Source organism: Heterocephalus glaber, unplaced genomic scaffold (genome assembly GCF_053883595.1).
Source record: "Heterocephalus glaber isolate CG9 unplaced genomic scaffold, H.glaber_assembly_v1.0 deba00001504, whole genome shotgun sequence".
Taxonomy (NCBI): domain Eukaryota; kingdom Metazoa; phylum Chordata; class Mammalia; order Rodentia; family Bathyergidae; genus Heterocephalus; species Heterocephalus glaber.
Genome location: NW_028258324.1, coordinates 39,393,483 through 39,418,835, shown reverse-complemented (window position 1 = coordinate 39,418,835; position 25,353 = coordinate 39,393,483). Strand labels below are relative to the sequence as shown.

General features: G+C 34.9%; 2 long non-coding RNA genes across 11 annotated transcripts in view; one reads left to right on the top strand and one right to left on the bottom strand.

The window, feature by feature from the left end:
* LOC101710237 (uncharacterized) overlaps positions 1 to 23,533 on the bottom strand; it is a 96,339-nt gene extending 72,806 nt beyond the window's left edge. Inside the window, exon 1 of one of the 3 annotated variants that reach the window (XR_015440920.1) lies at positions 23,353 to 23,533. This is a non-coding gene — a long non-coding RNA (uncharacterized LOC101710237). The remainder of the gene's footprint in view (positions 1 to 23,352) is intronic. The other 2 variants (XR_015440919.1, XR_015440918.1) reach the window with 2 other exon arrangements.
* LOC147825318 (uncharacterized) overlaps positions 1 to 25,353 on the top strand; it is a 238,584-nt gene that overhangs the window by 6,808 nt on the left and 206,423 nt on the right. The window contains exon 1 of one of the 8 annotated variants that reach the window (XR_015440933.1): positions 18,612 to 19,008. The exons of the other annotated variants lie outside the window; for them this stretch is intronic. This is a non-coding gene — a long non-coding RNA (uncharacterized LOC147825318). Of the gene's footprint in view, positions 1 to 18,611; positions 19,009 to 25,353 lie in introns of those variants that run through there. 8 annotated transcript variants of the gene reach the window in all.

Genomic DNA, 25,353 nt, shown 5'->3' with positions numbered 1-25,353 from the left:
GGTGCAAATATATAGATATCATTATCATGGAGAACATTATCTTATCATGTCATTATCATGGAGAACAGCCACCATATAAGTGACTTCATCCTCCATGCTGTGAGCATCTAAGGATAATGTGACCACCATACCCTCCCCAGCAGAGTATTTCTGGGATAAATCCCTTACCAGTCACTTGACCAATTGCTAAGTCCATCATGTCTTGGTAATGGACTCAAATGTAAACCTCTCGAGTTATTTGTCTTTTCCTGACAGTTTATCCTCAAACTAAACCTCTAAACCTTTTTACCATGCTCTCTAAGCATTTCTTTTATTATAAGAGAAAATTTTAAAAACCAATTATTTTTATAGAAGCTACCTCAACCACTTCGCTGAGAGTATCCCTCTGCATCTTCTTGCTATTACTGGATCATTTTCCTTTCTCGGGACCTTGATTTCCCCTGAGCTCTCCATAATGGAGGCTTTTCATACCACATGGCTGCAGTTTCAAAAGAGAGCTTAACACCCTACTTTTTCCTTAAAGCTTTTCCAGACTCTTATCACACAATACATTAAAATCTTCCTCTTGTACACTGAGGGCAGCCTGAACTCTACCTTGTAACAGTCATTACTGACTTCTTGTTTATATTTTTCTCTTTTGCAGAGGAAATGTAATTCTGGCTCAGAGTATTGCTATCCACTACAGCTCTATTATTCAAACAGAATGACTCAAACAATGACCTATTTTTTTCTGTTGTTTTTTAATTTCTCATTTTTTCCTTATTATTTATTTTCTTTTTTTAGCTCCCCAATCTTATGGCCATGGCCACCTTTAAAAATTTTTGCTAATTCTAGAATATTATATTCTTAAAATGATAAACAAAGATACCACTTTCCAAATATCATCTGCTATCTGTTTGGGTCTCTATATGGTCACCCTAGCAGGTCCTGTTTTTCACCTTTACAGACATCCTAAAGTCTTATTCCTTCTACAATCTTCTGATTGCTTGTAATTTTTTGCCTCTGCAATAACCTCATCATTTTGGGGGGTATATTTTAGTTCATTTTTGTCATTGTCAACAATGGTGTCTTTCTATCTCTCTGAAATTGCCACTTAGCAAAACCCAGTGTTGAATCTGTCAGTATTCAGTATCTTTACATCTAACCCTAGAATATTCAGTAGCTCCCTTTTGCAAATGAGGACCAAGAGATGGATGGGTGAGACAGAGAAGAGGCAAAGGGAGGACTGGGGATTTAGCTCAGTGGCCCCACTCCTGCCTTGCAAGCACAAGGTCCTGAGTTTCATTCCCAGTACCAAAACAAAACAAAACAAACAAACAAACAAACAAACAAATCCAAAAAGAGAAGAGGCAAAGGGGAAGTAAAAATTAAGATGTGTTATGCACAGGCACCAACTCCCCACAATGAGCCTAACCATTATGTAATGCAAACATGTACTAATAACAATTAAAATTTCTGAAAAGAAACATGCAATGCTACAGATTAACTTTCTGTAAAGTTACAGACAAGTTTAGACAAACTCTTTAAACTAGGACATAGAAATACAGAACACAAAAGACTTTCCAAGGAATAATGAATAACTAACAAAACAAAAGAAATTATTTTCTTGTTCAATTTTCATATATACTTTTTTTTTCAGACTGGATCTCACTATGTAGTTCAGGCCAGCCTTGAACTCACTATATAGTCCAGGCTAGCCTTGAACTCATGGTGATCCTCCTGCCTCAGCCTCCCAAGTGCTGGGATTACAGGTGTGCATCACCACACCTGGCTCATATGTACTCTGTTACAAATTTGATCTGTTTGTGAATTCTTGATAGTCTTTATCTTAACTTGCAAAAGAAAGACATCACACTCACCTACCCCAGATCTTTCCATTCTATATTTGCATGAAGATGCTCCAGGTCATCTGTAGTAATAAACTTTCTTAGTGATTGTCCAAGAAGCTATAAACATTGCCTTCCTTTTTTGCTAATTTTCTGTTATGGTTTGAAATGGGATAAACAGAGCATTTGACCTACATTGTCATATTTGAAATGCATATATATGATAATACTTAGTTGGACAAATTATTTTTAATTTAAAACATTTTCTCCTTCTTTCATAGACAATTTTCAATATGTACTTTTATGAGAATATGTATTTATCCTCTCCTTCTCTAGATAATTTTCAATAAATTGTCATGATATTTATGAGATCAATGAGAAACACCAAAAGTTAGAAATGTTTCTCCTTACTGCCCACATATTTAAACAAAATGTTTAAAAATATTCTTAGTTCTCATCTCTAAATATATAACTATTTGGAACAAAGTTACCTTCAAAAAGCTGAAATACAGATTTTATACTGTAAGCTGCTTTTTATTTTTAAAAGTAACTTATTCTCCAAAAGATCTCAAAAATTTTAAAGCATATTCGTTAAGTATTAATTATAAAACCACTGCATAATTTTTATAGATTCCATGTAGTTGAAACCTATTTTAAAATTGCATTACATGAAATATACATTCCAATACAGCCAGTATTCATCTTATTTCATTTCTAAAATGGTTTTTATCTCTCAAGTTCTATAACATAAAAAATTAGACTATATTAACTATTGAACTGATTGTTTTTTAAAATATGTTTTTTTTGGGGGGGTTGTACCAAAGATGGAACTCAAGACCTCTCCCTTGTCAGGCAGGCATGGTGCCACTGAGTTACATCCCAGCATTAAAATATGTATTTTTTACTTTTATTAAAATACACAGGAAATGTTAGAAAATAAAAGCCTATGAAATTAATGCAGTTAATTCTGATTTTCATACGGCAGTTTTAATTTTTCTCAAAAACTATAATCCAAATTTAGATAGACATGCTCACACTTTTTCTGAAGGAATTTTGTTAAATTTTATTATATTTTGATGGACTTATAATAATGTTCACTATACATAATATTACAAAAGAAATTATGACAAACAACCTTGATTTATTGTCATTGCTTTCTTACTTGTCATGAAATATCTTATAATAATTCCAATTTATTTATATATTGACTCAAGTTTTTGAGTCAGAAATTTTGCAAGACAAAGTAATGTTTCTACCAGTTTTTGAAAGATTGCTCCTCAGAAAAGTTATTCAAATATTTGTTTTAATAGAAAACCTTAGATTATTTTCTTATTGAAAAGGATTATGGGGCCTGCCAAAGTGGCTCATACTTGTAATCTGAGCATTCTACGAGGCTGAAGCAAGAGGATTGCAAGTTTTTGCCCAATCTGGGCAAGTGAACAACTTAATGAAAACCCTATCTGAAAAGAAAGTAATTTAAAAGTATTGGTGAGGTAGTACGCTGTGAAGGCACCGAGTTCATACCTCAGTAAAACACACATACACACACACAGACACACACACACACACACACACACTTTATTCTAATTCATGAATTGTTTTGACAAATGACTAGTTTTGCTAATTACAATATATAGGAGATATTCTTCACAAAATGAATAAATCTACAGGTAAAATAAGTGTTTGAGGAAACATTTATGAAATGTTCATGAGTTTATAAGAGTTTATGAAAAATTAGAAGAATGTTTGCAAGAAATACTGTAGTCAGTGGTAGTAATTATATACATATTATTTTCCCCCAAGATTTCTGAATGTATCATTTTGAGCAGAATGTCTCCAGTGAAGGAACAGCAAGTATAAATGATTCTCATTATTTGTCATAGTTGTGTTCTATAAAGTCACAATAAATACTAAATTATTGATTGCTGAATCACTGCTCCTATGGGAAATACAGAGTTAAGTAGAGCCACTGGTCACAGCACTTCCATCAGTGAATCAATAAATTACACTGAATTCACAGCCAACAGCACTGTAACTCATCCTTAAATGAAGCTTCTCTAACATCCATATTTCCCCTCATAAGGTACATCACACCCTTCTTGTACTTAGGAACATTAGAAAGCATGTCAGTACTATGCTTGGGGAGTATTTTAAGCAGAAAAAAAAATACAAATCAAAATGCATCACAATTCAAAAAGTAAAAGTGATGCTGAATACATAACAAGTAATTCATTTGTAGCTTGTAAACTGAAACGAGAGGCAGCCATCGTTCTGTTTGACCACAACTGGAAACATGCATGTCAAACAGCTCAAACTTGTTGCCATTCTAGAAATGGCCAATGACAATAAAAGTGTCATGAATATTGATTTGAGGGTGATAAATAAATATTATCAAATAGATAATTCACAAATATAGAATCCACACAGAATTGAGGATTGACTCTATTTTGGTATGATTTCCAGAAACTTCAAAAGGCTTTTGCAAGTTAGTACACAAGCAAAAACTTCTCAGCCAGTACTCCTTTGGATGTAACATTTTGAGGCAATGGTCTTCCAGGTTCAGCCTCCCAGGGTGCTGAAATTTTGTATAGAACAATCCTCATATATGTCCCTACTTTGCTGTGTAATTTCTACAATGATTACTTCACACCTTTTTTACTTATGTCAAACCTTTGAAATCAAAAGTTCTGTCATTCTCATAAATACTTTTGCCTTCTGAAACTCTATTGCTTGATCAATGTTTTATATTCTTTCCAATATACAAAATATTTATCTGTACCTGATTACTCTATATCAAAACTTTCTATTTGCTTCTCTGACTCTCTCATTAGACTACAAATTCCAGAAGGCAGGAGTTTTGTTTTTAATGTTTATTATTTTATCCACTTTATTTATCAGGGTTACAAAATTGTGATAAAAACAAAAAGGTTTAAAAATAGGTAAATAGAATTTTTGTTTACACAACACAGTTGAATAAATAAAAGCAAGACTTCACACTGATACAAACATATAAAACTGTTTTACCAAAAGAACATAATGTTTATTGGAGTGAAAAAGAAAGGGAAATTTTTGGATGTAAAAATAAAACTCAATGGGGAAAAAAATAAGAACCAAGATGCATCATGTACAGGTACAAACACCCAATGATAAATGTAAATGAATTGTATACCTAAAATGTACCAGTAAAAGAACTTAGAAAAAAAAAAACTCAATAGTAATTCCAGCAGGCTACTCCTCAGAAAAATAAAGGCCAGAGACATTGGAAGAATATCTTCAGAGTTTACAGGAAAAATAAATGTTAACCAGAATCTTATATACAGATAAATTAACATTAAATAATTGTTCTTAAAGTCTTTTTTCAATCAGAGTCAAGATAAAATTCACAATCCCTCATTGAAAATATTGCTAAAAGGATAAACATATTGAAGAAAATTGAATTTTGAAGATGAATAGAATTAAGTAGAATAACTGAAATAATTCTGTAAATAGGAAACCCCAAACATTATTGCTCAAAAAATATAGCAACAACAGCAACAACAATAAAATTAACAACAACAACAGTAACAACAACTGTGACAACAAGGACTGATCTTGTGATGAAGTGCTATTGAATGTTAGCATTATGTATACTTCTTACCTTCTGGACAATTGTTTCTCTTCACCTCATTTTGACTATAAATAATTTGGTCAAACGTCATGTCTGCGTCAGGCAAGAATTCCTCAACATGATTTTTTACCTTTTTAAATTATCCTTCCTCTTCCTTTTATATATGAATATTGATCACAGACACCAAAGACTCTATAAGTAGATAATCAATTCCAGTACTGTATTATGGACAACAAATTTCAAATACTGCATATCAACAACAGAAAACTCAATTTTTTTATTTACTATTTGATAAAAACAATGTAGATGGTAAAGACAGTATTAAACTTAAGTCACTGAAGAGGATGATTCAAGTTCAAGAAAACTTACTACTCTTCTGACCTTGGACCTAACCACTTCGGCCCTTTATTGTCTTCTAAAGAAAAGATTAAAATGTTTTTTGCTCACCCCATTGACTTTGGAAAACACATATGCAAATCACTGAAAATATATGAAGGACATTTGTAACAACATAATGCCGTCCAAATGCAAAGAAATACTACTCTGGGACACTAGCTTTAAGACACGTAGATTCAAGCTTTCTTCAAAAAATCCTTCTCCTAGATGAATTTACTTTTTTAGAAGTCTTTCTTCTTGAACTGAATTGTCAAGAGTTGAGGCTGGACTTAGAAACTAGTGAAATTGTTACTTAGCTATCAAGCACATAGCGATGATATTCCAAATTCTATGTCTCATGTGGGGTCAAACTAAAAAATAGTTTAGTTCACATCAAACAGGAGAGGAAAATGAGAGCCTCTGTGAGACAAGGTTGACAGAAATTTCAGAAAGCAAAGTCTTATGCTTTTGTAAGAGCAAAGAATCCAGTTGGAGGGAATCCTTATGGATTTCTCTGACTTGCAGCAGTAATAAGGAGAGACTGAGCACATTCAGACATGGTCCAGTGCAAAATAAGAAAAGCTACAATACTGCTTTTATTTGCCATTTATCTGTTAGATACTTATCTATTTATCTGTTAGATGGACTTATTCCTCTGTCAATTGAGACCCATGACAAATTAGAAAAAAGTAAGAAAATCAGGATTAAAACAAAGAGTGTGAAATCTTGAAATCAATTTTAATGTATTGATATTGAATCATAACATTGTATTCATTTAATAATTATTTTTAATTCTATCTTCCCCATAACCACACCCAAAATAATAATAGGTACAGATAGAAAAATAGTCTGAAGTCTTAAAATATTTTTAAATAAAGGTTTTGTTAATGAACAGAAGGAAAAATGGAACATTTTGACTTATTCTGGGCATAATGTTAAATTTATTTAAAAATTCAAGATGATATAATTTCTTTTAAAATTATATTCTTATATTAGTACTACACTTTTGAAAATTAGAGTTAATGTGGCATTTTGACCACCACTGTCCAACAGAAATATAATTTTGGACATATGTACAACTTTAAATTTTTATTTAACCTAATGTATCTAAAATATTTTCACATATAATCAATATATTTTCAAAATGCAATCAATTTCAAAACAGGTATTGATTATATATTTCATATATTTCATTTTAAATATGATACAGTATTGTTTTGGTTTCAGGGAATCTTGATGGTAGGGGCGATTATACAGATGATATATTTGGTTTTTTACAAGTTAAACTGTACACTTGAACTGGATGCATTTTATATAAGTATGATGTCAACATGGATATACAATATTAATATACCATTAAATATTAAAAAGTATCTAATAAATAAAAACACTAACTTGTTGCAAAAAGAATAAAAACCACTAAATAGATTAATAAATAATAATTAAAGTGGTAGTCAAAGACTACTTAACTTATTAAAAAGATGCCCATAGCTTCACAGGTCAGTTTTCCTAAATGTTTTAAGCATATGTAATTATCTTCTACAAGTTGTCACAACAAATTATAAAAGAGCAAAAATTACCCAAATCGCTTTTCTAAACCGTTGTTACTTTAATTAACAAAGTGTACTCAGAAAATACAAAGCAAGGAAATTACAGGACTTCTTCATTTGTAATGACAGATAAAAATTCTTAAGAAAATCCTAAGTAACTGATTTCTATTGTACGTAACAATAATAATGATTTTTAAAAATCAGGATAAAATGCAGTGTTTTATTTGCTCACATTTAAGTGAGTTGATTAAATTGATCTCTAGTATGGAACTTATGAGCAACTGTGTAGATTTTGTTTCAGTTCCTCCCAAACAATTTCATCTGGCCCTCAGCATGGTGTGGATGATCGGTGTTAGTAGAAGCCAATCTTCCTTTATTCAGACTCTGTGTCCATCAAATGGAGCCTTTAGGTAAATATTGCCATGACTCTATAGTCAGACCTCTTGTGTTTTTTCAAAAGTCCTTCTTCTTTCTACTTTCCAAGTGCTCTGTAAGTCCCTTGTATGAAAAAAAAAGCGACACAAAAGTTTTGCATGCTCAGTTGTCTATGCTTCAACATTTCTTGACACACAGTTCCTCATTCCCAGACCCATTCCACTGTCAATCATTCATGTTGGAATTTAATGGGCATCTGTTATTCTTGAAGCATGATTAATTCTTATCACTCTATGCTGGCAAATCTTAGTAGAAACACCTAAATTACCTCATTTCTCATTTTGCTGCAACGTGCTCATATCAAGAGTTCTGCATCTGTTCTCAAAGTTTCTTTATATAAATCACGTATATTTGTGTGCATTTGTTATTTGCAATCTATATTAGGTCCTTTTCTGTTTTCAAATTATATGATGCTATCAATGATGTTTTCACAAATTGTTTTTTTTTTCCTCTATATATTGAGATAGGAGATGGTGTAAATTTCTGCTATAACACTTCCTTCCAGGCACTCTGTTGCTATGTTGCTATATTTGTAACTTTTATTTGGGCAATGCAGAGTATTTCTCTTTGTTATGCTAACTTCTGCTTTTTACTTGATTAAAATGTTAATCTATCATTAATAGTGTTCAGTTTAGAACTTTCACATGTTATGAAGACAAATAGAATTGAATATAATTTTGTACTCTTCATCAAGTGCAAATATTACTGAGTGGCTGAATTGAATTTGCACATACAATCCATATCCATGGAAAAAATTGGGATTGTGACCAACAATCTGGCTCTCATTGACATTAAACTTGGAGTTGAGCAAATGAGACATATAGAGTGATTTTTAAAAGATATTTTCTTCTGCTCTACCATAACTACTAGTTACTAAATCAGACAAGGTTGCTCAATATTAATATTTTTATTCATAGTAATGTAAGCTCCAAAGTCCTAGAGAAACAATATTTAAAAAGGAAATTAAAATCAGTGCTGACAGTATTTGTCTTTCTCCAATACTCAAAGTGAATATGTGACCACATACTTCAAATTTTATTTAGCATTAGTCCTAATGGAACTCCTTTCTACAGTCAAGTTCTTTAGTACAAAGGGTGCTTCCCCTTAGAAATCAGGAGGACCTTTTTTCAAATCAAAAGGATGAGCAAGAACTCACCCTCTCAATAATCTATTTTCTTTATCAGTAAAACAGTAACTTTAAAATCTAACTCTTAATGTAGGGGAAGATTAAAGGTAATATAAAGAGTTTAGCAAAAATGTGTTTTATAGAAAGCACTCGACATATAATAGCCATGATTATGTGTATTAAAAACATAAATATGAGAAAAAGAAAAAAATGGAAACAAAGTCTTTGTAAATTGGGAGGGGTGGAGGGGTTGAAGGGAGCTCAGGGGAATGAGGAAAAAATAAGAACCAAGATATATAATGTAAAGATACAAATTTGCAATGATGAATGTCATCATATTGTATATCTAAAATGTACCAATAAACTTAATGCAATAACAAAATATTTAAAAAGCATTTATTTCTGTTTGTAATGGGGTAGAGCCCCTCCCAACATGTCAGGGTTGGAACCTTTTACAATGTAGCAATATCAGCCTCTGGGTACTCTTGTAAAGTTCTGTCCTAACTGTAACATAAATCATACCCAATCAGACTGCAGAATGTTAATGTATACCCAACCAGACTCTAAAATATTAGTGTATGCCCATATAAGGGAGACAAAGTCACAAACATTGTATAAAAGGGTGTAACTATGCCATGTTCAACACTCAGCCTTTGGGTGCAAATCTGCTGAGTCAGTGGGGGCAGGAATAAAGCTGCTTCCTAGGAATAAGGCCTAGGTGTCTCCTCTACACAAAAATTCTGAAGCAGTAGCTCGAGAAAGAAAGATTATGTTAAGACCTTCAGTTTTCTAATCTTTAAAATGTTAGTAACATCGCCTTATAGATTTCTTCTAAAGGATTGTAAGCATTTGAAAATTTTTAAAAATCAGTCTCTTAAAAAATTAACAGCAAATCTAAAGAAAAACTATAGGGTGTAAAACAGAATATTTTGTTTTGTGTTTTCTATGAAGCATTTACTTAAAGACAAACATCTCTCTGGCGTCTTTTATCTTATTTTTATAGTGAGAAGAATAGAATGAGGTTTTCTTTTTTTTACAACTGGATTTAATTTTATATGGATTAAAAACTTGTCAGAAGGTATTCTGAAAATAGGAAAGGGAGGAGGGGGTGAAGGAAGGGCAGGGGAATGTGGAAAAAATAAGAACCAAGATACATCATGTAAAGATACAAGATTCCAACAATGAATGTAACTGTACTGTATATCTAAAAGGTACCAATAAACTTAATGAAAAAAAGAAAGAAGACATTCTGAAAATATTTGCTGTTTTTCAGACCTCCCTCTTGCTACTTCACAGATTCATTCATCCATACAAATCTCTCATGGGGAATATGTTGTGTAGCAAGTAACCTGTGCACTTATATGTGTAAAATATTTACATATAATATTTAAAATTCTTAGAAATTTATGAAAATAAAACTATAAAATACTTTGTGTAAAGTTTAACCATTTCTAAAAGTGAGAGGCCAGTACACAATTTCAGTTTCTGTTAATGAAGGAATATAATTTATGGAAGATATTGATACAAAAACATCTAAAGAAACTCTTTCTTTAAAATCCTCCAAGTTAAAGAGGCATTGCCACGTGGATTTTAAAAATTAAAGGCACTATACAATAAGTATTTAAAATGTTTCTAAAAATGTGAAAGAATTAGTCTTTATTTGCTAGAAACAGTGCAGTATTTTTAATACCTGTTATAAAATAAGAAGCCATTGAAATCTAATATTTTTAAATTATTTTTCTACTTTGCCTAGAAATTCATTGTTTTACAATTTCAAATCTATGCATATTAAATTTTATAGCTACATCTAGTTCTTTTTCCATATATATATTTAGAAGTAAGTTTGAGTAAAACTATTAAAATGAAGACTTTTTGCTTTTTTATAATGTTTTATTGGATGTGCATTTAATACATAATGTTAAGATAATGTAAATATTTCAATGATTAGTATTGCCCCCAAAACTCCAAACATGTTAATTAAAATATGTCATTTTAAACATTGAAATATTTCTGCTAGAATATAGGAAAGTATAATTTCTTATATGAAACAAAATTTTCTTAAGAATGATATAGGTTTCACTGGAAATATTTCTGGAAATAGTAATAAGCTTAAATTCTTAATTTCAAATAATCCTTTGTAAATGTGGTAGAATATTTTTGTGTCCTCTCACAAGTGTGGAGCTACTGCTTGTCTACAGAAATATTCAACACTAAGATAATTTTTATTTGAATCATTTCATTTCAATAGGCCAAAATTTTCCAACTTATATAAGAGTATAGATTCTAGCTAGGCATGGTAGTACATGCTATAACCCCAGCACTTTGGGAGGTTGAGACAGGAAGATTGCAAGTTCAAGCCCAGACTGGGCAACTTAGTGACTTATGGAGACCCTGCTTCAAATTTAGATAAATAGATAGATAGATAGATAGATAGATAGATAGATAGATCAAATAAACAATAAAACTAAAAAGGGGTGAGGATGCATCTCAATGTGAATTTCCTGGATTTATTCCACAATAATACAAAATGTAGTTATATATTTTAATAATTAATAATGCAATGCTTACTTTCTAAATTTACACTATTAGAGAATAAGAATACATTTTCCATCAGAAATCAAGAACTTGGGCCAGAGATTTAGCTCAGTGGTGCTGCCACCTGCCTCCCAACCCCAAGGTCCCAAGTTCAATCCCCAGTTCCAAAAAAAAAAAAAAAAAGAAATCAAGAACTTGATGATGTGAACTAAAATGAGCCTTGCCTATGTTCCATGTTGAAGGGCCATGTCATTAAATATCTCAGTCTTTTCCCTCCTCTAGGAGATTAGAATGAACATATTACATTCATTTGGAAATACAAGCATCACCTGTATATCAATCATTACTTAAACTAGGACCATCCAAATGACCTGTGGGAACTGACTGATTTATCTTCAAGATCAATCTGAAGGTGAACTAATGTGATCTTTTCCTTTGATTTCCTTTATTAGTCAAAGTTCTGTCAGTTCAATAAATAGATATGTTATATGTAACTACTCACAAAGTAGATGGAAAAGAAGAAACGCAAACATCATCCTTGTTAAAACCTATGAAATTAGAGACTAGAGTTGTCTGCCAAGAGATGGAACTGAGGAACAAATGTAGCCACTTTGAGAATTCCCATTCAAGAATCCTCAGAGTGGGAAGTATGATCCAGCTTTCATTTTGTCCGCATACTCCAGTGTGCTGCCATTGATTCTTGGAACTAGACAGGAACTTACCTGAGATACAAAGTGTACACTGCTCACTTTTGTTGATACATGCATCAAATATATGATATCCAATTTTTTTTTTTTTTGGTACTGGGGATCAAACTTGGGTCTTTGCACTTGAGAGGCAGGCAGCAGAACCACTGAGCTAAATCCCCAGCCCCTTCAAATACATGATAATAAAAACATTTTTTATAAAAAGATCAGGTTAGAGACAGGATGAGTTTGAGGACAAACAAGATATAATCAACACAATTTCTTTTTATATCTGTCAGCTGACCTTTTCTCAGATGATGATAGATAATTTTTCTAGGAGGAAAAATACACTTTATGTTTACCAAAATAAGACTGATAAATTTATTTCTTGTCTCAGTCACAAGTAAACTTACTACCTGATCTGTATTTCTATCACTCAGTAACAAATGTTCGCTTTTACCTGAATGAATGTAACATTTTTAATAGTATGAACAAAATGAGGAAAACTGATTAAGATAGTAGTTTTCTCTCCTTATGCCTTCATAATCCTTTGTTTTCACCCTGAAGCAGATGAGCATTCATTGTCAGGGAGCTATTGATGACCCATCTTTAGGTGCAGGCAACAGATATTCGAAGAGAGTGAATACACACAGCCAAACAGGTGGCTTGATATGAAGGTTTAAATCCATCCCCTTGCCCCACACACAAAATTTATTTTCATGCTTGCTCTATCGAGTGGAAAGAGATGGGAATATATTAGATTTCTGTGGATGCTACAACAAATTACCACAATCTGTTCAACATAAAATGAAAACAAATCGTTCTTTAAGTTCTGGAAAACAAAAGTCTGAAGTTAAGATGTTTCAAAGACCTACTCCCTTCAGACTCTTCCTGTCACCTGGCTTTTCCTGGCTGTTAGTGACCTGGAAAGAATTCACTTGGACTATCTCACCAGTGATGTGAGACCATGCACAAGTGAGGAAGTGGTTTCAAAGCAAGTTTATTGCAAAGTAGGATATGGTTAGAAGGCAAGCTGGGATGCCACCATAGTCTTTGTGACCCCATTTGTTATGTTTTTTTAAATTTTTCTATACTTCTTGATGTGGGGTATTTCCCACTCTACTCCTTCAGACATATGATTTACCCCTGCCCTACATTCAATTTTGAAGTATGCATATATTTTCCAATCATTCTTCTGTAATTAATGGCATACATGAGATGTGGTGCCTATGTATGAAGCCATAAGCATATGATGAGGAGGATAGGTCAACCCAAGGACACTTGGGGCAATCAGTGCACATGGCCTGCTCGGTGGACAGTCCGTAGCTCTCTTTTGTGTGTAGTCTATGGTCACCTCTCCACTTAGGGTTCTCTTTGACTTGTTGAGATGCTCTCATACCTTGGCCCCTTCCCATTATTAAACAAAGCTAAATATTATTCCCATTATTAAACAAACACAGTTCAACCATCCTTGACCACCTGCCACAAGAACTACCTGCACCATGTTAACAGTTCTAGAGACCACCTCCTACTGCTCATATATGACTCTCTTTCTATATTATCATTCATATTCTAGCTTCTAGGAACTATCAGTCTCCTTAACTTTCTCAACTTAGTGGCCATTGTTCATCATCTATTTGTCACTATAACAAACAAACAAAAAAAGAAAATCAATTAAAGAGGAAAGTTTTGCTTTGCCTCACAGTTTTAGTGGTTTCAGTCCCTGACCACCTGATTGAATTGCTGTGTGCCTGTGGAAAAGCAGAAACATCATGGTGAAAGAGCATGGCAGAGGAAAGCTGCTCATCTTATGGCAGTAGGAACCAGAGACAGTGAGAAAAAGCCAGAGAGGAAGGACAGAGGACTAGATTTATTTCCTAAAACCACAAGCCCATGATGTATTTCTTTAATCTCCTATTTTCATAACCTCCTCATAATGCCATCAAGTATGATCTCATCAATGGGTTAATCCATTTGGTAAAATTATAGCCCTCATGATCTGATCACTTCCCAAAAAGCCCATGAACTACAACCAAGTTTTTTAGCCATGAGCTTTTGGAGGACATTTCAAAGCCAAATTACAACAGGGTCCATCGATCTAACCTCTGACTTCTTCACATCCCGTCTTCTCTTTGGTTTGTGTATTTTTCTTATTTGTTGTCTAAAATTTCCCTCTGCCTTTCTCTCATAAGGAACCATGTCATTTTGGGGTCTATTCCTATAATAGTAGAGTATCACATATTAAAATTTTTGACATAAAGTCCCCTTTTCCAAGTGGAGTAGCTTTTAAGATGTCTTCATTTTGAAAGGTAAACTGCAAGACTAATAAAATTTAGCTTCAATATATTTCTCTCTTGGAAACAGAAAGATCAAAACAAATTTATCTTCTCTTACAAACTTTGACTTATGTTAGTTTCCAAAGTTTTACTTTTGCTTCTACAATGATACTTCTTTAACTAGAGCCATCTATTTTTGGGGAATTAATACAGAGCTCCAGAAGGGATTCCAATTGCAATACCAAATTGCACTGAAACAGATTAATTCAGGAGGCCTATTTCCATGCTTTGCACACACCTATAATACAATGTACACATGCATCAATGTGACTGTGTAGGCTGTCGACCTGGGAAAATGTCAGGATGAAAAGATATATAAGGTACACATACAAGTCTTAATTTTTCACAGACCTCATATATTCTCCTCTGCTGGCTACTCCAGGAAATGACTGTAGCAAATTGGTGGCAACTACTAATTTCAGACTGCTGTGCTAAGCCTAGCAAAAGTACACATGACTACTGTACCATGTTGGAAATAGAGAAGCACAATAAAATTGCAAACTTGTCTAACTAGTTGAGAAATACTCAAGGGTCATTTTGAATGACAGTCTTCTAGCTCTGCACAAAGTATAAGCTAATCCCAGAAAATGGAATCCCCATAGAAAAAAATCAGTATACTTCATCATTTGATATTGCTATATGCCACATTTTTTTGATATACATTTTTTTAAGGGGAAATGGTTTATTTGGTTTACAGTTTGTAGAGGTTTCAGTCCATAATTGTGTGGCTCCAAAGAAGGGTGACATGGCAGACAGGCCTTCCAGAGGAAAAATAGTTCATGGTGCCCACACAGTAGCAAAAGCAACAAATGACCTTAAGAGCATTTTTTCTGCCCCTTTTATCTTATTCAGAATTTAAGGTGGGTTGTAGTGCCCTCAAGCCTAGCCCCACCATGAATCAATCACACACTCTAGATTCAGCCACTTCCATAATAGCCCCACTTCATTCTTATGAGGCTTTGGGGGAAACATCTAAACACAAGCCATAACATTCTTCCCCTGGTCCCTCATAGATTCATGTACATTCCTTTACTCAAAAGGCATTTAGTCCATCTCTAAGAGTATTGGTGAAAAGTTTCAGTATTGGTGAAAAGTCCAAATTCAATGTCTCCTCTGCAATTTAAGGCAAAATGGCAAACTGGCAAACTCTTAGCTGCAAGCCCCTGTACAAATGGAAAGAAAGTTAAACACTTCCAACATTCAGTGGCACAGCACAAGATAGACATTCCAAAAGTTACAGACAGGAAGATACAAAGGAATGGGAACAATGCAAGTCCAAAACCCACCAGGGCAAACACTAAATCCCACAGTTCTACTTCCAGCATACCCAGCAAGTTATGAACTCCAAAGGGCTTAGTGGCTCTGCCCCTGACACATTTCTGTGGTTGTAGCTTCCATGGCTCCCTTCTTGGGCTGGCTATGCTCCCTCCTTGCAGTTTTCCTCAGAAGATCTATGATCCTGGCTTCTCCAACATTTGCGGTCTCTACTGCACTTTTGGTTTCACACTCACAGGTTCAAACACTGCCCTCTCAGGGGCACACTGCCTGGCCTCCCAGGCCTTCTTCTGAAATATGGGTGGAAGCCTTCCTGACCACAAAACTCTTGGATTCTGAATGCTCCTGAAACCAGCACCATATGGATGACACCAAGGTCTGCTGCCAGCTGGAGCTGTAGCCAGGCTTCCTTCTCTCTTAGTTGAAAGGGTGGCATGGCAGCTATGTGCCTATGAACCAAATCCCTAGGAACAACATCCCTAGGCTGTTGTCATTCTGGAGCATGGTGCTCTGGGGATCTCTTCTGAAAGCCAAGCCCTTCACTTTTGCAATTTTGAGGTTTCAAAGGCTGGAGTCCTGCTGTTGCTTGTAATGTCCTTAGGCCATCTTTTCTATTCTCCTGCCCCTTCTCAGCAATCAAGATTTACTCTGATCTGTCTTTGCAGTTCACAGCTTTACTGGAACTTCCTTTCTAGCCACACTCACAGAATTTTAAATCATTCCTCTGGGCTTTTTGCTCTTGATTCTCAACCTAGATCTGGCTAAAAGCCCTCAACAGCAGCCACACCATGGCCTCCACAATAGCCTGCCTTGAAATTTCTTCTGTGAAATTAATTAGTCCACCACACTTAATGTCAGTCTCAAGGAAAGCCTCTGAACATGAGCAAAATGCAGACAAAATTTCTGCCAAGCTTAACACACATCTTCTGGAGTCCAATAGCCAATGTGATTCTTCATCCGAGCAGTAACCTCCTGAGCCTGGTTTTTATCAGTCTTCTCCTCTTCTGAGCTCTGATCAGAACTTCTCATACAGAACAGCTTAAGATGTTCCAGTTCTACATCTACAGCCAGCCTCTCCAACTCTTTCCTTTCCTTTTCCACAAGCAAGTTCCAAAGGCTCTTGAGCCACTTGGCCAGGTAATGTCACAGCAACAACCCCACTCTCAGTACCAAATTTCTGGGTTAGTTACTTTTCTCATTGCTGAAACAAAATACCTGGCACCCAAAGTTAAAAGGGAAAGGGTTTATTCGGCAAACAGTTCATAGAGGTTTCAGTCCATAATTGTCTGGCTTCAAGGAAGGGTGGCTTGGCAGACAAGCCTTCCAGAGGCAAAATAGTTCACGGTACCCACACGGTAGCAAAAGCAACAAGAGACTTTAAGAGCGTTTTTTTCTTCCCCTTTTATTTTATTCAGACTACTTAGGGTGGGTAGAACTCATACCCTTAATCTTAGTGCTCTCAGGCCTAGCCCCACCATGATTCAATCACACATTCTAGATTCAGCCACCTCCAAAATAGCCCCACCTCATTCGCACAAGGCCTTGGGGCAACATTTAAACACAAACCATAATATATAGTGAGCTGCTTAAGTCTCAAATTATACAAAAAGCTTGAGTCATTATCAGCCACAGCAGGGCATAGAGCTCCATGTCACTCCCCAGATACACACCTCACACCCATGTGCCCAATGTGACGAAGCTGGGGAAGATACTTCTCATTCACACAGCTCAGGGATAGAAATAAAAGAGGCTGCTCCTGCCCAATGTCACCTAAGAAACAGAGCCTGCACTTATTCATCAGTTCTGCCTCACTCCAGAACCCAAGTCTTCACTCCTATGCTATGTATGACAGACCATATATCAGGTCCTGAGGACACAGTGGTAACCAAAACAAGCAAGACCCTGTCTCTATAAAGCTGCCCAACCAGTTTGGACAGTTATTTTTAGAACTGTTTACACTAATGGAAAAGCATATACTACCAGGAAATCCTAACCTGGGGAAGACTTCTCTTACAAAGTGGTATTCAAGCTCAGACCTAAAGTATAAGCAAGAGTTGGCCAGGGGAGGAGTAGAAAATGACTCATAACACTATGTTAAAAGTATGTAGACATTGTTCCCAAATATATTTAAATATATATTCTCTATATAAAATCTTTATATAAAATACAATGTATATAAGATTTTTATATAAATATTATATAAATATTTTATATAAATATTATGTATCTTTAGACACAAGCCAGGCATAGTGCCACACACCTGTTTATTAATCCCAACATTCTGGGAGGCTGAGGCAGGAGAATTGCAAGTTTGAGCCGAGCCTGGTTGACATAGCAATTTAGCAAGACTCTATCTTAAAAAATACAAAAGGTGCCAGGCATGGTAGCATACTCCTCTAATCCCTGTACTTGGGAGGCTAAGGCAGGAGGATCGCCATGAGTTCCAGGCCAGCCTGAAGTACATAGCAAGTTCAAGGAGAGCTTAGAGTAGGTAACAAGACCCTATCTCAAAAAAACAAAAACAAAACAAAAGACCAAAAGCCCCAAAAGGGGCCTTCTCAATGTGAAGGCCCTGGGTTCAAGCCTCAGTACCAAGGGAGGAAAAAAAAAAGCACTCAACTATATGCACATAAAGATTGGAAGGAAATACACCGAAACACGATTCTCAATAATGGGGCTGTAATTTTTTTAATTTTTGGTTTACATTTTAGTGTTTCCAAGTTTTTTTCAATAAAGTGTATTACTGTTATGTTTAGAAAAACAAGTTAGTTTTTGCTTTTTTGCATTGGGGGGGGGGCAAGGTCTCACTTTTTACCTAGACTGGCTTCAAACAGGTGTGACCAACCAAGCCCAGTAAGAAAACAATTTTTTTCTTTTTTTTTCTCTGGTAGCCAGGGTCAAACTCAAGATCTTGCTCTTGCAAGGCAGGTGGGGTACCACTGAGCTAGATTCCTGGCTGGAAAACAATTTTTTAAAAAGAGTTGCTTCAAGTTGGTAGAAATAATAGCTGCATTTATTTTTAAGTCTTGTGGAGCAAGTACAGAAGTAGCTTTGGCCAGGATGTGGGTAAAGAGAGTCTACCCAGGTGGAGACGTGGGCCTTTCTGAATTGAATTTGGCTTTCTGACTTAATTATCTCCAGCCTCTCCTTAAGAATGATTGGTTTTTTTCAGGGTAAGGAGTCTCTGAAATGAGCACCCATACAAGCCTCCTCGGCAGCATCACTGTGACGAACGCTGCCAAGTGATAATCAATGAGGTGAGAATTCAGTGAAGTACAAGAGGCAGGGTGATTATAGGAATACCACTACATAATTTTATAGATGTTAATGTACTGAATGAACAGAGTAACCAATAGGTAAGTAAACAGAAATTGAAGAGCAGGCTCCCATCCATAGGCAAGTCCGAAATGCGCCAATGATGAACAGGACCTGGAGTGATTAAGGCTGTGATAAGCGGGACTGGAAGGGCATAGCGCTACCATTCCTGTTTCTCAAGCCTGTTCCATTGCCACAAACCCCACCAACCAAAGTATGTGAAGAAGGTAAAGCTGAAAGGCTTAGCTGCTGTGGATTAGGACCCTCCTTCCCCCCTCCAAGTCCGGGAACAAGTCTGCTTCCACCACCACCTGTAGTTGCAACCTAGCTTAATGGTTGTCAAGCGTTTCTACTGCATGTAGGAGGTCCGACCAGTGGGGCAGGATCCCTAGGAGGAGGCGGCTTTACAGACTGGATCCCAGGCAAGAAATTCCCTCCTCCTCCAGATGAAGTTGAAGTGCTCCAAACCAGCTGCTTGCACACAGGCTGTTCCCGCTTGAGGAGGTGAGAAGTGTGCAGGCTTCAGGCTGCCAAATCCAGACCCTGACCATAGTTCAGTGCCAGAACCAGAGATAAAGCTAAAGGCAGAGCCTGGCCCCATCAGCATTTATCCTCAGCCTCCATTACCACAGAGGTGACTGGTATTCTTGATAATAACCTCTAGAAAGATGCGGCATGGAGAGGCTACTAAGGACTTTTTAATGTAAGGAACAATTTTAAGACTACACATATGCATATATATATATTTGTGTGTACACATGAACATGTATATAGGTACATCTATTTCTGTAACTTTCTTTCTTTCTTTCTTTCTTTCTTTCTTTCTTTCTTTCTTTCTCTCTCTCTCTCTCTCTCTCTCTCTCTCTTTCTTTCCTTTTTTTGGCAGTACCAGGGATCAAACTCAGGATCTTGTGCTTGCCAGGCAGGCATGGTGCCACTGAGCTACATCCCCAGCCCTCCTGTAACTTTTTAATACTAACACATATCTTCTTGTTTAAGTGAGAAATATTTTATGTGGTCATTTAAACATCAGTCTCATGAGGAGAAAAGTAAATTCATTTGATATGGAAAGGAAGAAACTAGTCCAATGAAAATTAAAACTAATCTTCAACTACCAAGAAAGGAACAGATATGAAAACTTAACACATTATCATTTTAAGTTCCACTGGGAGAAATGCCCATGACATGGACTTAAATTGTGACAATTTTGTAGTTACCCAAGTCATTCCAGTCTAACATATGAAGAAAAAAATCCATTTTATGCAATTGATTCATATTCAATCAGCTAGTAAGTGGAACAGCTTCAATCGCAATAGTTTGGTTGTGATAGTAACAATCACCTAGAGTAGAATCAGAGAGCCTGAGGAGGTGATTCTGGATAAGAAGAGCTTTTGGGATACTAGCAACCTAATTCTATAAGATTAGAAAAATTTTTCCTTTTTTTTTTTTGTTTTGGTACCAGGGATCGAACTCGGGACCTTGCGCTTGCGTGGCAGGCGCCAGAACCACTGAGCTAAATCCCTGGCCCAGCATAGTTCTTTTATGGGTTTTTTTTTTTTGGTACCAGGGATCGAACTCGGGACCTTGCGCTTGCAAGGCAGGCACTGGAACCACTGAGCTAAATCCTCAGCCCAGAAAAACTTTTCTTTTCCATGAGTTGTTGGGTCAGTTGATTCAGAGGCCATTTTGTTTATTTTTACTGATTCACTTCATATTTTCTATATTGAACTATGTGAGAAAATGAAAAACATTTCCTTAACTGTAACTACATTTTAAATATCAATGTCATAAGGATGAGTTATTTATCATTTAGTGTATATTATTATGAACATTATAATCTATTATATTGCAGTTATTTATGCCAGCATTCATACAAAGCAAACTTATATTTTAAAAAGTAGCCAAACATGATACTATCCACATTATACCCGGCTTATTCCAAATAACATTTTCTTAGTAAAAGAAATCTATTGCAAGTGTGTTTATACATAGGCTACATGCAGCACAGTAAAGATGTTAGCAAAGTAGCAATTATTTGAGAATGTCCAAAATTACTTACAAACTTTAAAAAAAACTAATTTTCTTAAAAGTGTTTTTCAAAGTTCATTATAAAGCAAGAAGTGCTACATTATCTTACAGAAGACTAATTATCATGGGAGATATAGTGAAAGAGAAACATTTCATTGGCCAGGCCAAAGTGAAAAAAACTACACGTCATGCCGTTTTATTTAGCCCTTGAGTTAAAAAAAAAAAAATGACCTTCAATTTTATAAGTAGATAAAACAATAAAATGAATAAAATTCTTTGTATCACATGAGAATCTCATGAAACTCAAGCTTTATTGTCCCAACTAAATAAATGTTTTATTGAATCCATCCATGCCCATGGACTGAGTATTTCCTCTGACTGTGCTCATGTCACAATGTCAGATGATGTAAATGTGACAGAGACCACAGGCCTAGGCCTGAACAGCCTGAGGTATTTATTATCTGGCTCTTCACAGAAAAACTAAGACAAAAACAAAAACAAAAAACTGAAATCCATGGTTTGGATGATTGAATCAAATGAACAATATCCCCTAAAACTGACAATACCCAGATGATTGGGCTAAACAAATAATATTCCCAAACAAAGAGACATACATACATATAATTTTTATAGTACCTCTCTTTATTGCCTCTTTTTCTCTCTCTTTCTGTCTCTGTTTCAATTTCCTCTGCACCTTTCATGACTTACAAATGACTTCAGAGAAAAGTGTATATCCTAAATGCAGAACTGTACAGCTCTTAAATCTAACATTAACCAAACTTTCAAGCTGTTGTTTTCATCGTATTAACTACCTATTACTGAAAAGTTGTTCTGCTGATCATCAGCCACACATATATAGTGGCTTTACTGTTTGATTTGATCCCCTGAATAGCCTACCCTCTGTTGATTTCTATGAAATCACTGTATTTCATTTTAGGCCAAAGTGATAATTCTCATCTCTCTTTTTAAAAAATCATGTCTCCTAGGTGGTATTCTGCTTTTGTACGTTTTCATTCTCCTTTTCTCTGTCTAAATTAAGGTTTTCAAATGTAAACTGGATGTGGTACTACTCTCCTGTAATCCCAGGTACTCCGAAGGCTGAAACCAGAGAATCACACATGCCTTTGAAATGAGATTGGACAATTTATTGATACCCTATCCAAAAAAGAAAAAAAAAACAGTTAAAAAAATCAATAAATAAAATGTTTTGGGATATAACTCAACACTTCCTGGGTTCAATCCCCAATATCATCTTCAAACACTAAGTACTTTTATGGGATATTTCAGTACTTTCTACAGTTATCCCCATTGTCTGCAAATTACCTCATATTCTTCCTATAGTGACCATTGTTCCTTAACTGCCCTTCACACCATGTCCAACTTGTAGGTGCTTGATTTACTGTTATTTACCTAGAATATTTTGAAGTGAAAACTCAGTAATATACAAAAACCAATGCATATTTTAAAAATATTACTAATATATGAGATACATCTATGTCTCTAAGTATATGTGTTTATGCTTTGTTTTAGATTCATGAAAAGCGAGAGAAAGAGAGACAGAGAAAGGGAGAGAGAGAGAGAGAGAGAGAGAGGGAGGGGGGGAGTATTTGAAAGCAATACTAGCAAACAACAATGACAGAGCCCCTGGTCTGACATCTGTGTCCCAGCCCAGTCTCTAGCTCTCTGCTGAATGAAATGGTAGAATGCATGCTGTGGCCATCTGTACCAATTAGTTGAACACTAACGTTCATGCTACAGCTGATGGTTGAGATCTCTGCAGCACAATAAAGTGCTTAGAAATTCTGTCTGCTATTTTACAGAAAGGGGTGGGAAATATTGATCAAGGCTATAACATCAGAACTCATTCATTTTAAAGCAATAGAGAGACATTAAGACAGCAAATCTTCTCCACTAAAGAATAAAGGGGTTGGTGGAGCATCAGATATACATAATTGTGAACAGTTGTCACCTTCTCAATTGGATGAGTGGAAAAATCTCTTTATCTGCAGGCATCCAACTGGCAGGGTCAAAAATGTTCACTGTGTACACTGATGTCTGATGAATACTCTTCATATCCATAGCTCCATGCTATGTCTAAAGTGCTCATCTTTAGCCTTACAGTAATAAAAGTAAACCTGTCTTAATTTATATTATGAGAACTGAATAAAGAACAGTTTATGGTAAATGAGGAAGATAATTTTTCCCTTCAAACCCATTACAAGTTCATATTAACTAATTAAGACAGAAATAAAGCTTACCTTATGCTGTTTCTTGAGGCCATAAGTTTCTGAATTCATATCTACTAATGTAGTTCTTAGAACCACACTGGTTTTAACTTTTGTTCCAATAGATTTAGAGTTATGTATATTTGTGCCAAGGATATTTTACTTAACTCAGTATGCAGGGCTGTCAGAATGTTATGTAAGCTGATAAAAATATACTTTGGCATCATTGAAGAAACAACAGCCAATGGAGCAACTGCCTTTGGAAATTGGTCTGACTAGTGATCCAGGGAGAGCGCTGGTATTTTCATGGTCTTACAGAAATGGTCTTTGTTTCTCCAAAATTATCTAGATACTCCTAGTCAATTTAACACAGTCCATTGTGCAGCATTTAGTGGCCTGTGTCCACCATCCCACATTTATTATTTTTAAAAAATGTAAACTTTCTGCAACAAATGAAGTAGGCATTATCCATCAAAACCCTATCATATGGTAGGAAACATGCAACTTTCAGAAAGGATAGAGAAGGCATTCTTTCCTATGCACTCCTACATTGTGAAAAATAGGTTAATATTTAGCTTGCTTCTCAGATAATATACATTTGCACAGTCAGTAGGGAATTTATGTCTGCCAGAATGAAGTTCTAGTGACAGATATAGATACCACAATCTGGTTTCTTCCTAATTATTCTGTCTTTGAAAACATTTGTGTAAAAATAAGAAAGGAAAAAAAGATGATATTTAAGTATTGGTAAAGGTGAAATATAAAGTAAAAAGCAACCTGATCCCCTAGTCGACTGTTTCCTGCTTTCTTGCCTTTGTGTCTATGAATTTCAATATCATGTTAAGTATAACTATGTTGTACCATAATAATAGACTCTTTCAAAAATATCACGGACTAGAACATGAGTTGAGCCTTCATGTTTTATGATCCTATTTCCCGAGGCAGCCCAGCTTACTGCACCTTATCTCACTCAGCTTCAGCAATAGAAGGAAATATTAAGAGTTCCATCATTGCCTGAGAGGTGAAATGTATCTTTGAAGGCTCCATAAAGGCAGAAATGGAAATATTATAAAGATTTCACTAGGGAATTAAAAACACATTTTATATTTGTTTTTCAGGTTTAGAAGTAAATGTCTATGATTCTCTTCAGAGAAGTGGTTTCAATATAATATTATCATGAAATGGCTTTAAATATAATCTTGAAAAATATATTATTCCTAATCTCAATTTTAAAGCAAAAAACATATGACATTCAAATATCAAAGTGGAAAAACCAAGCAAATATAAAATTAAATTATTAGAATAAATGCTGTGTTACTTGTTAAAACATGTCCTTTAAAGTCCTATGTGATAGTTGGAGACAGCATTGGTAATTAATCTGCATCTATAACTTAAAGCCATTAAAATTAATATATATTTTTCCAATTTTAGGCAAAACCTCAAAGTTTCAAAATTAGAATAAATTATCTGCCATACTATTACTTTCATGAGGGAAAAGTTCTTTCGTATTTGCCATTGAAAAACATGAATATCCTGAATTGTTCATGATATGAAACAAAAGCTCAGAAAATATATTTAAGTATGTCACAGAGTAATCACTTTCAGAACAAAAAATAACAGAATAACATTTTAGAATTTCTATGCTCACTAGTACATCTTTTTTTCACTTGATACCATAAATTCAGGCAAATTATTTTTAAACATTTAATTATTTTAAAGAGTTTCATTCTTGATTACATTTTATAGCATCATAATTTTCCTTAAATTGGTTATCTACTGTTACAGGCTCAATTGTGTCCTTCTAAAAATCCATATGTTGAAGTCCTAAGCCCTAGTACCTCAGAATATGATTTCTCTTAGAAATAGGCTCTTCATACAGGTAATCAAGTTAGAATTAATTCATGAGTGAACTCTGATTTGACTAGTATCCTTACAAAATGGAGAAATTTGGAAACAGACATTCACAGCAATAATGTCATCTAAAGAAAGATGAAAGAGAGATCAGCGTGATATTTTTGTAAGGCAAGAATTGCG